The sequence below is a fragment of the Camelus ferus genome, chromosome 3 (assembly GCF_009834535.1).
Source record: "Camelus ferus isolate YT-003-E chromosome 3, BCGSAC_Cfer_1.0, whole genome shotgun sequence".
In the NCBI taxonomy this organism is placed as follows: domain Eukaryota; kingdom Metazoa; phylum Chordata; class Mammalia; order Artiodactyla; family Camelidae; genus Camelus; species Camelus ferus.
Genome location: NC_045698.1, coordinates 43,444,296 through 43,460,355, shown reverse-complemented (window position 1 = coordinate 43,460,355; position 16,060 = coordinate 43,444,296). Strand labels below are relative to the sequence as shown.

At 32.8% G+C, this 16,060-nt stretch overlaps 1 protein-coding gene across 7 annotated transcripts in view; it reads left to right on the top strand.

Moving 5' to 3' along the window:
• ADAMTS6 (ADAM metallopeptidase with thrombospondin type 1 motif 6) overlaps positions 1-16,060 on the top strand; it is a 266,890-nt gene that overhangs the window by 121,952 nt on the left and 128,878 nt on the right. The window lies entirely within an intron of this gene.

Genomic DNA, 16,060 nt, shown 5'->3' with positions numbered 1-16,060 from the left:
TCCATCTATTATGTTCATTCTGCCTGAAAAACTTCCATTAGTATTTCTTATAATGCAGTTGTCCTGACAACTTATTCTTTTACCTTTTCTTTGTCTGAAATTTTAAAAATTTACCTATACTTTTGAAAGATATTTACATTGACTTAAAATTCTCCATTGGCAGTTTTTTTTTTCTTTTTTGAGCAATGGCACTTGAAATATCAAAGAACATGGTGCTTCATGATGACCATATGGAATTTAATGATGGTGAATGGTGAAATACCTAAACAAGAACTTGTAAAATGAAACTGGTGAGGTAGACAAGAAGTAGATGGCAGATTGCTGTGTATACATAGTAAGGAGCTTACATGTTATCTCTGGACAATGGAAAGCCACTGAGTAATTCTGAACAGAGACGGCATGATAAGATTTTCATTTCAGATGGATCACTCTAGAAGAATATGGGTATGACTTTCACATAGGAAACCATGTAGCTGCAGTTGTCCAAATTAATACTACTCATTATTTGGTGTTGGGGGGGGTTGCCATGTTCCAGCATCTGTTAAACACAATGGCTGCACACAATAATAAATATTTTCCCCACTATACAGGTGAATTAATTGAGACACAGCAACATTAAATGGTTAAGCCCTCTGGCTCTAGGATGGCTCCTAAACCTTTCTGCTGTATAAATTAGGGATAATGATGATTGGAACTAGGATGGTGGCATTTAGATGGATTAAAGACATGTTGAAGAGATAAAATTAGCAGGATTTGATGACAGAGGGAAAGCTGAGGGTTAGTCTCATCTTTCTACCTTAGAGGGACGCTGGTCACATCAGTACCACCCAGTTGAAATAAAGATGGAACCCATTTAATTGAAGAAGTAATAAGTTCAGTTTTTTATATGTTTAAATTGAGATGACTGTAGGATATCTAAGTGGAAATATACAGAAAGAAATTACAAGGTTAAAATTAATAAGATAGGTGTAGGCTGCATATAAAAATTTGGGAATCATCCATAAAGGTAAGGCTCTAGAGAACTGGCATAAATCAAAAAGGCAGAGGGCTCAGAACTGCATACATAAAACCTTGTTATATTTTAAAGTTTAAGAATTGCTGTAAGTTGAGAAAATTGTTCCTCTACTCTAAGAATCAAGGAATAGTGATTTCCTTAATGTATCCTATCTCTTATTTTATTACAGTTGTAAAACATATAGCTTATGTAAATAAGAAAATACTTTATGACTTTGATAAAAAGGATGTATTATCAACACAGGCTAAAATATTTCAGTTTTGAAGTTTGATATATCATGAATCTAGTCATTGTGATGTAATTTATTTTTAACCCTTTATAAAAGTTATTTCTAAGTTTAGCATTACATGATTCTTAAGTCAGTAGTCTTATATTAAAAAAATCTGTGTTCAATGAAACAATACAGTTTTAGTGCATCTTATTAAAAGCATGAAAGATTTGCATGTGTGGAGGTTAACAGAAGAGAGAAACAACATGCAAGTTTTGTTCATTTTGGTTTCATGTTCTGAAGAGAACTTTTATAGTAAATCTTATTTGTTTCATTATTTGAGTAAGTACAAAATTGTCTATTCTTTTTATCAAAGATCAGTTCACTATATTTGTGTGGATCTATTTCTGGGTTCTCTACTGTGTTCCCTTGGTCTAAGTGTCTCTTCTTTTGCCAATACTACACTGTCCTAATTACTGTAGCTTTATAGTAAGTATTGAAATTGCTAGTGTGAGTTTTCCAACTTCATTTTCTTCAATAGTGTGTTGGCTTTTCTAGACCTTCTGCCTTTACATATAAACTTTAGAATCAGTTTTTCAATAACTGCAAAATAGCTTGCTGGAATTTTAATTAGGGTTTAATTTAACCTGGAGATCAAGGTGGAAAAATTGACATCTTCAGTATTCAGTATCAATACTCAGTATCAACAATATTGAGTGTTCCAATTCATGAACACAGAATATCTCTCCATATATTTAGATCTTTGTTTCTTTTTCTTCAGAATTGTGTTGTTTTTTGTATATGAATCTTCCACATATTTTGTGAGATATGTAGCTAATATCTTTTTTGGTGCTATTGTAAACTATGCTTTAAACTTGTAATTCCAATTATTCTTTGCTAGTATATTGAGAAGCAATTGACTTTTATACATGACCTTACTTTCTGAGACCTTTCTGATTCATTCCAGAAGTTTTTTGGTCTGTTTGGAATTTTCTGATGAGGCAGTTGTCATCTGTGAATGAAGACAGTTTTATTTCTTTCTTCCCAATCTCTATAACTTTAAAAAAAGTTCATTCATTCATTCACTCATTTATTTTTGTCTTGCTGCACAAGCTAAGATTTTCAGTATGATGTTGAATAGAAATAGTGAGAAGATAGGACTTCCTTGAAAGTTCTCAGTCTTAGAATGAAAGTATCTAGTTTCTCACCATTAAATGTAACTATAGTGTTTCTTCCTAGATATTATTAATGAAGTTAAGGAAATTGCCTTGCATACCGAGAGTTTTAGTATGAATAGGAGTTGGATTTTGTCAAATGGTTTTTCTGCATTAATTTTTGGATTATTTGATTTTTCTTCTTTACCCTGCTGATGTGATAGAATACATTGGTTGATTTTTGAACGTTAAACTAGCTTTAAATACCTGAAATAAATCCCACATGCTCTTAGTATATAATTCTTTTTATACATTGTTGGATTTGACTTGCTAATATTTTGTTAAAGATTGTTGCATGAGAGATATTTGTCTTTATTTTCCTTTCTTGTTTAATATCTGTCTTCCTAGAATGAGTTATGAAGTACTCTCTCTGCTTTTATTTTATGGAAAACATTGTGGAAAATTGGAATAGTATCTTCCTTAAATGTTTGATATAGTTCATCAGTGAAATCATCTGGCTCTGGTGTTTTCTATTTTGGCAGGTTATAAATTATTTAATTTCTCTATATGCTGTGTGAATTTTGGTAGTTTGTGTCTTTTTTTGTGTATATATATATATATATTTGTTGAAGTATATTCAGTTTACAATGTTGTGTCAATTTCTGATGTACAGCACAATCCTTTAGTCATACATGAACATACATATATCCATTTTCATATTCTTTTTCACCATAAGTTACTATAAGTTATCGAATATAGTTCCCTGCACTATACAGTATGAACTTGTTGTTTATCTATTCTATATATATCAGTTATTATTTGCAAATCTTTAACTCCCAATTTAACCCTCCTACCCCACTCCCCCTGTAACCATAAGTTTGTTCTCTATGTCTGAGCGTCTGTTTCTGTTTTGCAATTAAGTTCATTTGTCTTTTTTTTTTTCAGATTCCACATATAAGTTGATGTCATATGATATTTTTCTTTCTCTTTCTGGCTTATTTCACTTAGAATGACAATCTCCTGGTCCATCCATGTTGCTCAAATGACATTATTTTATTCTTTTCTTATGGCTGAGAAGTATTCCATTGTATAAATATATCACACAGCTTCTTTATCCAGCCGTCTGTTGGTCGTTTGTGTCTTTCAAGGAATTAGTCCATTTCAGCTAAGTCATCCAATTTGTTAGCATAATATTCTTTTATTATTGTTTTTCTATGTCTAAGGGATCAGCAGTGATAACCCACATTTCGGATGTTAGTAATATGTGTCCTCTCTCTGTTTTAGTTGCTTATCTTGGCTAGAGATTTATCAATTTTATTGAGATATTCAAAGAATCAGCTTTGGTTTCTGAATTGTTTTCCTGTTTGCAATTTCTTTGATTTCTATTCTCATTTAGATTATCTTTTTTTTCTGCTTGTCTTAGGTTTAAATTGGTCTTCTTTCTTTATTTCCTAAGTGGAAATTTAGAAGATTGATTTTATCTTTCTTCTTTTTAAACATATGCATTCATTGCTATACATTTCTTTCTGAGAACTGCTTTTGCAAAAGCATCCCACAAGTTTTGATAAGTTGTATTTTCCTTTTCATTTAGTTCAAATTATTTTTTAAATTTCTCTTGAAACTTCTTCTTTGACATGTGTTGTTTAGAAGTGTGTTCTTTAACCTCCAAATATTTTGAGATTTTCAACCATCTTTATGTTATTGATTTCTAGTTGAATTCCACTGTGATCTAAGCACATATTTTGTATGATTCCTATTCTTTTAAATCTTTTATTAAGGTGGCCTAGAGTATGGTCTATCTTGGTGAATATTCCCTGCAAGCTTGAGAAGGATATGTATTGTATACTTGTTATATGGAGTATTCTATAAATGTCATTTGGATCAAGTTGATTGATAGTGCTGTTCAGGTCAACTATAATCCTTACTGATTTTTTTTCCTGCTTGATCTATGTATTACTGAAGAAGGGGTATAGAAGTCCCCAATTATAATTGTGGATTTGTGTATTTCCCCAAGCATTTCTATCAGGTTTTCACTCATATATTTTGACATCGTTGTTAAATGCATACACTCTAAGTTTTTTGTCTCCTTAGAAAATTAGCTTCTTTATTGTTATAAAACTAATTCTTTATCCAGAAAAATTTCCCTTTCTAAAGGCTTTGTCTGAAATTGATACAGCTACTCCAGCTTTTTTTTGATTCATGTTAGCATGGCATACCTTTTCCAATCCATGTCTTACTTTCAGCCTAGCTGAGTCTTTATATTTATAGTGGATTTCTTATATTCAACATATAGTTGGCTTTTGTATTTTTATTCTTCTGATAATTGATGTCTTTTAATTGATGTATGTAGACTATTCGTATTTAAAGTGATTATTGATATAGTTGAATTAGTATCTACCATGTTTATAACTGTTTTTGTTGCATTTTGTTTCTTTTCCTTCGCTTTTTCTCCCTTCTCTATTTTTAATTGAACATTTTATATGATTCCATTTTATCTCTTCTCATAGCTCATCAGTTAGTGATACTTCTTTTAAAAATTTTAGTGGTTGCTCTTGAGTTTTACTATAACATTTTTACCTTAAATATATTTAATAGTGTAGATACATATATAAATGATTATATATTTATAAAATTTATATATAATAATATATAAAATTTATATATGATCTATGTCCACCTTCTAATAGCAGTATCCTCCCTCATGTTTATTATAGGTGCCTTATGGCAGCATACTTTCTCAATTTCTTATTCATGTCTCTGTGACATTGCTGTACTTCATTTCACTTAACCATTTATTATAATTACCAATATATTGTTATTATTTTTAACAGTTATCTTTTATATTAAGAAGAATAAGAAAAATATATTTTATTTTTGCTTTATTTATTCCTTTTCTGATGCCTTGCTTTTCTTTATGTAGGTCCAAGTTTCTCACCAATATAATTTTACTTTTCCCTGAAGAACTTCTTTTAACGTTTCTTTCAGTACATGTCTGCTGATAATAACTTTCCTCAGTTTTTGTTTGTTTGGGAAAGTATTTATTTATCCTTCATTTTTGAAGAATAATTTTACTGGGTATAGAATTTGCATGGTGTCTGATCAAAAATTGCTGTTATTCCTCCCCTTGTTTGTTTTAAGATTTTAACATTTTCTTCTTTTAAGATTTTCTTTGTGGCTTCCATAGTTTGAACTGATATACATAGGTGTAGGGGTTTTTTTGGCATTTTTCCTGGTATTCTCTGAGCTTCCTAGGTCTGTGATTTGGTCTGTTGTTAATTTTGGGAAATGCTTGGCTATTATTACTTCAAATATTTGTTCTGCTCCATTCTTTCTGTTTTCTATTTGTAGTATTCAAATTACATATATATTATACTCTCAGATATTGTCTCAGAGTTCATGAATGTTTTATTCTATTTTGAGGGGGTTCTTTTCTTTTTCTTTCTTTTTTCTCTTTGCCTGTCAATTTGGGAAGGTTCTATTGTCCTGTCATCAAGCTCACTGATTCTTTCCTTAGTGAACACAGTCTCTTGTTTGATATCTGAACCTAGTTTTGATGCTTGTTTTGTCTCTTTTAACTGTGTTTCAGCATGTCTTGCCATTTTTTATTTAAAGCCAGACATGACGTATTGGGTATTAGGAACAGAGGTAAATAGACCTTTAATATAAGCTAATAGGCATTCTGTCAGTAACTGTTAATGAATGAATGAATGAATGAATGATGAATGTTTGTATTGTAAGGTCTAACTCTAAAATGAAAGTTGTGGTTCTTTTAAGGTTTTATGCCCTTTGGAAGAAGCAAACGAACTTTTTCTTTTCTGCTATGGAAATATTTTTAGTCAATTTTACATTGACAGTTGATTAAGGTTTAGAGCTGTATAGTGTGACATTGATATTTACCCACACTAGTGGTACCATACATAATATTATTTCTTATTTCTTTCCATTAATATTAGATTTATTAATCCACTACAAAATTTTATATATTTCATATTAGAACAGATTGTTTTTATTATTAAAATACTACTTCATTACTATCTTTTAATAAATATTGCCTTTTGGTCAGGTCAAGGACAATGCCAAAATTATGTTACCTATCTGTACACACACATATATGCACATACATACACATACATGTGTATGTTACATATACAATATGCATTTTCATATATAGGCAGTCACATATGCAGCCATGTTCCTATAGTAGATAAAGCAAGTGTTTTTTAAAAAACAACTGTTTTTTACAAAAGTTATTACAATAAAGTCTGACAATTAAATTATTTCAGTCATTAACTATTTCCCATGATATGCAGTAATGACCAAAAAAATAATCAAAATGAGGTAATTACTGAATTAAGTATCTGAATTACAGAATGAAGTAAGTGTACAGATGGATGTATGTGTTGTAGAAATAATAAACCTACTAAAGTAGAATTTAATTACTATCATCTTTAGGAACTTTGATAAGGCATTCCTTTCATTTTGCTGGAAAAAATAGAAATGAATTCGTAGGCAGACACCATTGTATTTGGTGATATGAATTTCAGCTACCAGAAACTAATTCAGTTTCATTTTACCCATAGTACAAAAAAGATTATAATAGCAGAAGTTTCCCTGTTCAAACTATCTTACATACTTTTGCTATGGTTTCCTTATCTTCCCTGTCTCTTTCCTATACACACACACACAGAAATGCACGTACGTGCATATACCACATCCAAAATATTAGCATATCTCAAATAGCTTGTTTCCTCTGGTCCCTGGCATCTTTGCAGTTAGATGAATGGAAAAAAGTGTAAAGTAGTAGTAGAAAAGTTGTAAATGGATTACAGGGAATTCATTGGCTTTGGAAACCTAACTTTCAAGTCAGAAATATTTATACTGACACCGCTTTTTACACATGTGGAAAGAGTCTAGGTCCTAGATTTTGCTAGGCATCCCCCCTCATTAAATATCTTTCTAAATAAGTTCAGAATCTTGAGTTCACTTAGTTTAGTAAATTGTATATGAAGCCCAAAAGTAGAATTGAGTTCCAAACTCTGTTTCAGAAAACACATGAACAAATTGTAATAACTATCCTAGTGGGTAACTATTAAATCTAAAATGTTTGCCAGATGTGGGTGTAGAAGTTCCTGAATACATCCTTTAAATTTCATCTTTGCTTTTTTATAACAAGTGATTCATTACCAAGATCAGTTATGAATAAGAACATATCAAAGAGATTATAAATGGAAAATAATTGTAAAGAAACATGTCCCTTTGTTCTTTTGTATTTTTCTACTACAATGAGAAAACTTTAGTTTTCAGATTTTATGGCTGTCACAACTTAAAACTGTATCTCATCACTTCTTGAAGAGAAATTTAATCATATTTTAAAAACATTAGGAAACTATTCTTTAATTTTGCAATTGTATATCTGTTATCTTTTTGAAGAAGTGAGTGATCTTTTATTTATTTTTTTCTTTTAGTGGCAAAGTTTAAAAGTACATGCTTAATGTACTAGTTATCATTGAACAAAATGCAATACAGGGCTTAAAGTACCATAGTTATCTAACAAAAACAATGATGTTGGTACATTAGCCATATGGTAAAATTAAGATTGCTTAGACATAAAAATTGAATTAAGCATTTTAAGACTTTCCTTACCTATACAGATTTTCTGTTAGATTTGAAAACATTTGTTATATTGTAAAAAGAAATACAGACTAAATGCATATTTAAAAAAATTTACAAAGTAAATGCATATGTTATACTCAGTAGTTTACATTTACTCTATTTTAGTTTTACAAGTCTTCCAAAAGAACTAGTAAGAACTGTGTACCAAAATCAAGGGAGTAAGCTATTATTTTGTGGTACAACATACAGTATGTTACTTTTTCAGTGTTAAGTGGTCATATAATATATGGTGAAATGGCGTCAAATATAATTACAAATGAGCTGTCTCTTATATATCCTAAAAAATAAAAAGATATAAGAAATTCTCTCCTTAGATATATATATATATCTCCTTATCTATCTACCTATCTATATATCTATGTGTTTATTTCAAATCTAACAGAAAATCTTACACTTAAACTTTTAATCCATTTGAGTTTATTTATTTTTTAAACTTTTTTTGGGGTGAGGGGTTATTAGGTTTACTTATTTATTTATTTTTAGAGGAGGCACTGGGGATTGAACTCAGAACCTTGTGTATGCTAAACATGCATTCTACCACTTCAGCTATACCCTCCCTGCAAGTTTATTTTTGTATATGGTGTTACAGAATGTTCTGTTTTCATTCTTTTACATGTAGCTTTCCAGTTTTCCCGGCACTACTTGTTGAAGAGACTGTCTTTTCTCCATTGTATATTCTTGCCTCCTTTGTCATAGATTAATTGACCACAGGTGTGTGGTTTTGCTTCTGGGCTTTCTATCTTGTTCCATTGGTCAATATGTCTATTTTTGTGCCATTACCTCACTGTTTTGATTACTGTAGCTTTGTTGTATAGTCAGGCAGCATAATTCCTCCAGCACTGTCCTTCTTCCTCAAGATTGTTTTGGCTGTTCAGAGTCTTCTATGTTTCTTTACAAATTTTTAAAATTATTTGTTCTAGTTCTGTGAGAAATGCCATTGATATTTTGATAGGGATTGCATTGAATATGTAGTATAGCCTAGGGTAGTATGGTCATTTTAACAATATTAATTCTTCCAATCCAAGAATACAGTATGTCTTTCCATCTGTTTGTGTTATCTTCAGTTTCTTTCATCAGTGTCTTATAGTTTTTGGAGTACAGGTCTTATGCCTCCTTCGGTAGGCATATTCCTCGGTATTTTATTCTTTTTGATGCAGTGGTAAATGGGATTGTTTCTTTAATTTCTCTTTATGTTGCTTCATTGTTAGTGTATAGAAATGCAACAGATTTCTGTATATTAATTTTGTATCCTGTAAATTTACCAATTCATTGATGAGCTCTAGTAAGTTTTCTGGTGGTGTCTTTAGGAATTTCTATGTATATGCAAACAGTGAGAATTTTATTTCTTCCTTTCCAATTTTAGTTTCCTTTATTTCTTTTCATTCTCTAATTGCTATGTCTAGGACATCCAAAATAATGTTGAGTAAAATTGGTGAGAGTGGACATCCTTGTCTTGTTCCTGATCTTAGAGGAAATGTGTTCAGCTTTTTACCATTGAGTATGTTAGCTGTGGGTTTGTTATAAATGGCTTTTATTATGTCAAGCTATGTTCCCTCTATGCCCACTTTCAGGAGAGTTTTTATCATAAATGGATGCTGAATTTTATAAAAAAAAAAAAACTTTTTCTGCATCTATTAAGATGATCATTTGGTTTTTATTCTTCAATTTATTAATATGGCATATAACATTGATTGATTTACAGATATTGCAAAATCCTTGCATCCCTGGGATAAATCCCACTTGATAATGGTGTTTGATCTTTTTAATGTGTTGCTGGATTTGGTTTGCTAGTATTTTGTTGAGGATTTTTGCATCTATGTTCATCCATGATCCTGGCCTGTAATTTTCTATTTTTATGATATCTTTGTCTAGTTTTTGTATCAGAGTAATGCTGGCTTCATAGGATGAATTCAGAAGTGTTCCTTTCTCTGCAATTTTTTGAGATAGTTTCAGAAAGATAGGTGTTAACCATTTCCTAAATGTTTGGTAGATTTCACCCATGAAGCCATCTGGCCCTGGACCTTTGTTTTTTGGGGAGTCTTTAAATTACTGATTCAGTTTCATTACTGGTAATTGGTCTGTTCATTTTCTATTTCTTCCTGGTTCAGTCTTGGGAGATTGTACTTTTCTAAGAATTTGTCCATTTCTTTTAGGTTGTTCATTTTATTGCTGTATCCTGTTTGCAGTAGTAACTTATGATACTTTGTATTTCTGTGGTGTCAGTTGTAACTTCTCCTTTTTCATTTCTGATTTTATTGATTTGGTCCCTCTCCCTTTTTTTCTTGATGAGTTGAGCTAAAGATTTACCAATTTTATTTTTTCAAAGAACCAGCTTTTAATTTCATTGATCTTTTCTAATTTTTTTTTTTTTTTTTTTGGTCTCTATTTCATTTATTTCTCCTCTGGTATTTATGACTTCTTTCTACTAACTTTGGGTTTTGTTTTTTCTCTTTCTCCAGTTGAGTTGGGTGTAAGGTTAGGTCGTTTATTTGAGATGTTTCTTGTTTCCTGTGTAAGCTTGTATCACTATAAACTTTCCTCGTAAAACTGCTTTTCCTGTATCCCATAGGTTTTGGATCATTGTGTTTTCATTTTCATTTGTCTCATATTTTTTAATTTCCTCTTTAATTTCTTCAGTGTTCTATTGGTTGTTTGGTAGCACATTGTTTAAACTCCATGTATTTGCATGTTTATTTTTTTGCAGTTTTTTTTTTTCTTGTAGTTAATTTCTAGTCTCATAGTATTGTTGTCAGAAAAGATGTTTGATATGATTTCAATTTTCTTAAATTTACTGAGGCTTGTTTTCTGGCCTGGCATGTGATCTATCCTGGAGGGTGTTTCATGTGCGCTTGAAAAGAATGTGCGTTATATTGCTTTCAGTTAGAATTCTCTATATATATCAATTAAATCCATTTAGTCTAATGTGTTACTTAAGGCCTGTGCTTCCTTATTGATTTTCTGTCTAGGTGATCTGTCCATTGATGTAAGTGGAGTGTTAAAGTCCCCTACTATTATTGTGTCCCAACAGTGTACTCCCCTCCAATCAACCAAGCTGTAAGCTCTTGGGCTTCCCGCTAAGAGAGCAGCTTTGGTCCTTCTGTTGCAGCAGGCTGACTATGTTGGTGGTCTGGTAGGTTTCAGTGGCCCCTAGCCCAGTTAGTTAGTTGATAGGCCATGCCTTGTGTGGATGCTGCTGGCTACTGTCTAGTGGGGCCTGGTCGTGAAGCAACTGGCTGCAGAACCCTATGAGACCCAGAGCTAGTGCTGGCTCACTGGTGTGTGGAATCAGGGTCCCAAAGACTCTGGGGCTGTTGCCTGCCCACCAGCAGGTAAAGCCAAATCCTAGGGTTAGTGTTGGACTGCTGGCAAGAAGAGCTGGTTCCTAGAGTCTGGCTGCAGGGCCCAGGGATCCCAGAGCTTGTTTCAGATTACTAGGGTAGAGGTGTTCTTGACATAGCTGTGTTTGGGGCCCAGCTGGTCCAGGGTAGGGTCTTGTGAGCTGTGAGTGGGCTGGATTTACAGGCTGTTGTATCATAATTTTCTTGCATCTGTTGTCTGCCTTCTGGTGGGTGAGGCTGGACTAGAGGCTAGTGCAGGCTTCCTGGAAAGCAAGGCTTATACCTGCCAGCTGGTGAATAGAGCTGGGTCTTAACCGTCTGGTGGGTAGGGTTGTGTTTAGCAGCAGTTGGTGGCTCAGGAAGTCTTTAAGTAGTCTCTCTGCTGATGTGTGGGGCTGTGTCCCTGCTCATTTAGTTGTTTGGCCTGAGACGTCCTAGCACTGGCACCAACAGGTTGTTGGGTGGGACCAGGTCATGATGCTAATGACTCAAGATGGCAGCTGCCGACAGCAGTGTTCACATGGTAGAATGTTCTCAAATATGGCTGCCACCATGTCTGTGTCCCCAGGTTGTGCCACAGCCACCCCCGACCTCTCCAGGAGACTCTCCATGACTAGTGGATGGGTCTAGCCCAGGCTCCTATCAAATTACTTCTTTTTCCCTGAGTCTTGGTGCATGTGAGATTTTGTGTGCACACTTTTAGGGTGATGTCTCTATTTCCCTCAGTCCTGTGGGACTTCCCAAATTAAATACTGGCTTGTCTTCAAAGTCAAGCACTCTGTTGGATTTTCTTCTTGGTATAGGATACCCAGGCTGGGGAGCCTGATGTAAGACTCAGAACTCTGACTTTTCTGGGAGAATCTCTGCAATATAATTATTCTCCAGTTTGTGATTTTCTCACTCAGAGGGTATAGGATTTGATTATATCCCAAGTTTGCCCCTCCTACCTGTCTCGTTGTTCCTTCTTTATGCCTTTAGTTGTAGAAGATCTTTTCTGGTATGTTCCTGTCTTTTATATCACTGGTTGTTCTGCAGATGACTGTGATATTGGTGTGCTCATGAGAGGAAGTGAACTCAGGGTCTTTCTACTCCACCATCTTGTCTGCTCCCCCCCAATTTTCCATCTCTTGGTCAGTTGCTTCAAGAACATCTTCTGAATCACACAGTTCGTTTTTTGTTTTTTGTTTTTTTTTTGTATTCTTCTTTTCTTCATTTTATTGAGATATAATTGACACATAGCATTGTATAAGATTAAGTTATACAGCATAATGGTATGACATATACATCATGAAACAATCATCACAATAGGTTTAGTAAATTTCCATCATTTCATATCGGTACAAAATTAAAGAAATAGAAAAATCTTTGTGTGTGATGAGAACTCTTAGGATTTACTCTCTTAGCAGCTTCCATATATAACATATAGCAGTGTTAATTATATTTATCATGTTGCTACATCCCCTAGTACTTATTTATCTTATAACTGGAAATTTGTATCTTTTGACCACCTTCATCCATTTTTCCCTGCCCTTCCCTCTACCTTTGGTAACCACAAATCTGATCTCTTCTTCTATAATTTTGTTTTTGAAGTGTGATTGACCTCCAATACTATGTTAGTTCCTGTTATACAACATAGTTATTTGGTATTTCTATATATCCCAAAATGATCACCACAATAAGTCTAGTTATGATATGTCACCATACAAAGATATTACATAATTATTGACTATGTTCTCCATACTGTACATTTCATACCCATTTCAAACTCATTTATTTTGCAGCTGGAAGTCTACCTGTAAGCCAAAAAAAAAAAAAAAAAGCAAAACTACTAGGCTGAGGTTATGTAGTGTTCATGGTATATCTTTATGAGGGAAAGTAAGAAAAACACAAATTTTTAGATTTAGATATAAAAGAATCAAAACCATTTACCTACAGGACTTTTTGATAATAGGTACAAGTGCCTTTTAGAAGTTCAGTAACTTTTACTTATCTTTTTCTTTGATAAATCTGCTCTTCTTCAAGTATTATTAATTCTACAGAAAAAAATTAATATATTCCATTTTGCTTGTTAATTCCAACAGTGTTGTCATATACTATTTTCTATTTCAGAGGCACAGATTTAGTCTGTAAAATAGGTTAAATAGGCTTATGTAAGTTATCCTGGACATATAGTAATAATTTATACCATTATTTGTGAATTAAAATGTTTAAAGGTCCCAAAAATTAGCTTCAGAACTATAAAACTGTCATTTTACAAAGCCGAGTTAGCTATCTTATATAATTGGTCTGAAAGGAAAATTTAATTGCTGAGTTTTAGAACAAAGTATTCTTTATATATTCAGATACATGTAATTAACTATATAGAGATTTTCTTTTAAAATGTTTTACTTTGAAATATTCTGTGTGTGTGTCTATGTGTGTGTGTATTGTAACAGACATCCATGTGCACACTATTCAGATTTAACAAATGTTAATATTGTTCCATTTTTATTTCATACCTTTTATTATTGTTATTTTCAAAGATTCCCTGTGTGAGGACATGTTGCTTTAATTACTTTAGTTTTAAGACAGATACTGAGGTTATCCCCTCCTTCTTCAACACCCTCTTGGTTTTTTCCTGAGCCTTTACTTTCCTATGTTAATTTTGGAATCTGAATGTCAGTTTCCATAAAAAATATCTGATAGAGTTTTAATTAGCCTTTTTATTAAAATAGCATTGATAAGTTAACAGGCAATTTTTATGATTCCTGATTGTTTCTCCATGCACTGAATGAACATCTGTACTCACATGAGGTGAAGTCAAGAACCTTGGTTGAGCTTTGGAGAGAAGGACCATCCAGGGAGTACTATGCCCCACAGAAGAGAAACTTTGCTGGATAGGGTAGGTGATGAAATCAGGCCAAATGAATAGAGTGCCTTTTTTTTCCCCCTCTAATGACATAGTTGCAGTTCTTAAGATTCTATGTTATTTAAAATTATGTTTAAAAATATTATTTGCATATGAAAAAATTGATTAGAAACCAGATTGTCAACTCATTATTTCAAAATCATTTTTCCTACAGAAATTAAACTACTGAAGTTTTTGATCAAGCCTGACAAACAAACCTAATCACATCAACTTTTTCCTTTTAACAACACACCATAGCTATTGTCTTTTCTGTCTCATTGGCCTTGACCTTATATTTCTGCTGAGAGCACAATGCTTAAGCATCAGTAGTTCTTAACAAAAGCACACAAAACCATGGGTAAAATAACACTTGAATAAAGCAACTCGAATAAATCAACTATGTGTTCCTATGCTACAGTCATAAGCTTTTGTTTTCTAAATTGGACTAGTTCCCAATACACCCTGCTGTATAACCAACAGGAGTCTATTTAAATTATGGTAACTAATTAAGCACATTATATCCAACTCATGTTGTGAGAACTTTACTAGTTTAGTCTGCCAGCAGTGTTTAGATAAAAATTCAGTCAGGAAATTGTCAATATCAGGGAAGTCCTGTGGATTTCTATAAGTGTGTATCATAGAGGGTGAAGCATAAGGCAACCTGAGTTACATACCTAGGGCTTTTATACCCCGAAGCCAAATTAAATCCCTCCTCAAAAAGAAGTGGAATACTGGTCAGGGTCTCAGAATTTCAGGAGCAAGTGAAATAAACAAGGATATCAGGTGTAAGATAGTGTTTTTTTCCACAAGGAATAGGACCAGAGCCCAACAACTACAGTTACCTCAAAAACTGGAACTGAACTGGACAACATGCCATATTTGATGCTGTTCCACAAGTCTATTGGCTTCAGTCTCTTTAAATTCTCCCTAACAGTGAATAAAATGGGTCCCAGAACCCATAAGCAGAGTTGAGCATTCCTGTACTTATGAGTTACATAACTCTAGTTACAGTCATTGCAAGAAGTGCAGAAAAAAAGTGAAGTTCATTGTGGTGAATATGGAGTGTCAGATTCTATGTAGTCCATGCTTAATCAGAGAATGTTTATTGGATCTGCATTTTAACCTTGTGAGTCCCCTCAGTTTATGCGAGTTAAATGTCAGCTGTAGATTTTTCGTTCACTAAGCCTCTAAGTCATCATCCCCAATTATTAAACTCTGATCATATGCTTCGGATTGTGAATCAAAAAAAATATTAAAAAATACTTTCTGCTTGGTGAAGTAACATGTGAAAATGGATCCCTGTGTCAAGCCATACATAACCTCAGGATTTATTATTAACAGTCACTTTGGAAGACAGTTTGACATTTTCTTATAAAACTAAATATACTCTTACCATAGGACCCAACAATACCTAAATGTGAAAATCAAACTATTAAAGGTTTTAGAACACATTGTAGAGGTAAATCCCCATGACCTTGGGGTAAAGAAGGATTTTTTTTAAAATAAGACATAAAGATCACTAATCATGAAGTATATGGTTAGCAAGTTTAACTACATTAAAATTGTAAACTTAATCAAAAGATACCGTAAAATGAGAAGATAGGACACAGCATAGGAAAAGATGTTTGCAGCTGATATAGTTGATATAAGGAATTCTTACCACATAAATGTACAAGGTACTTGAACATTTTACAAAGGAAGAAATCCAAATGGTCGATATATGTATATATATAAAGATATTCAACCTGATTAACAATCAGGAAAATGTAAATTATATCCATCATG